The sequence below is a fragment of the Serinus canaria genome, chromosome 2 (genome assembly GCF_022539315.1).
Source record: "Serinus canaria isolate serCan28SL12 chromosome 2, serCan2020, whole genome shotgun sequence".
NCBI lineage: Eukaryota > Metazoa > Chordata > Aves > Passeriformes > Fringillidae > Serinus > Serinus canaria.
In genome coordinates this window covers 149,672,030-149,672,739 of record NC_066315.1, presented here as the reverse complement: position 1 = coordinate 149,672,739, position 710 = coordinate 149,672,030, and the positions used below count along the sequence as shown (strand labels likewise).

Sequence of the window (710 nt, the reverse complement as noted above, 5' to 3'; positions counted from 1 at the left end):
AGGCAGGGAGCCTGGGTTTATCCCCTTCCCCTTCAAACCTCATTTAAAGCCCTCAATCAGCCTGAAAACTCATGGCTTAGAACTCCTTTTCCCCCTGAGACAGGTGAGACCCACTTTTCATCAGCAGCCCCAGTGTCTGTAAAACACCAGAAAAGCTAAAATACCACTCGAGCCAGGTGGATCCTATGGAAAAATAAAACACCACCCACACCAGGTGTTGATTAGTGGGAAGGACACTCTTTATGAAGATGAACAACCAATAGTGGGAGTTAATCCTGGGGCTGGACCAGATCAGGGAGATTCCCAGGAATGTGTCTTGCACAGAGAGGCAGCAGAATTCCCTGTGGAATGGCTCTGGTCAGCAAAGGAGTTGTCAGGAGTGGGATTTGAACCCACGCCTCCAGGGGAGACTGCGACCTGAACGCAGCGCCTTAGACCGCTCGGCCATCCTGACCTGGGGACTCCACACTCCTGCACACCAAAATTCATGGGAAATTGTTTTCCATTAAGTGCGTCCTTTTAGGGTATGGAGCATTTCCCTGAGCATCCTCTAGGAAGCAAAGAACAGCCTGAACTCTGGAACTGACAGGAGAGAGCAGCCAGGTAGGGGTAAGTAAAAAGAGATAGGGGAAGAAAACAGCCTAAAAATGCACCAGGAACAGTTCAGATGGAATATTAGGACAAATTTCTTTAGTGAAAGGGTGGTCAAG

General features: G+C 49.0%; 1 non-coding gene across 1 annotated transcript; it reads right to left on the bottom strand.

Annotated features, from left to right (window-relative positions):
- Window positions 1-371: 371 nt before the first annotated feature.
- TRNAL-CAG (transfer RNA leucine (anticodon CAG)) lies at window positions 372-454 on the bottom strand. Its single transcript has one exon. It is a non-coding gene; the product is annotated as a tRNA-Leu (tRNA).
- Window positions 455-710: the final 256 nt, after the last annotated feature.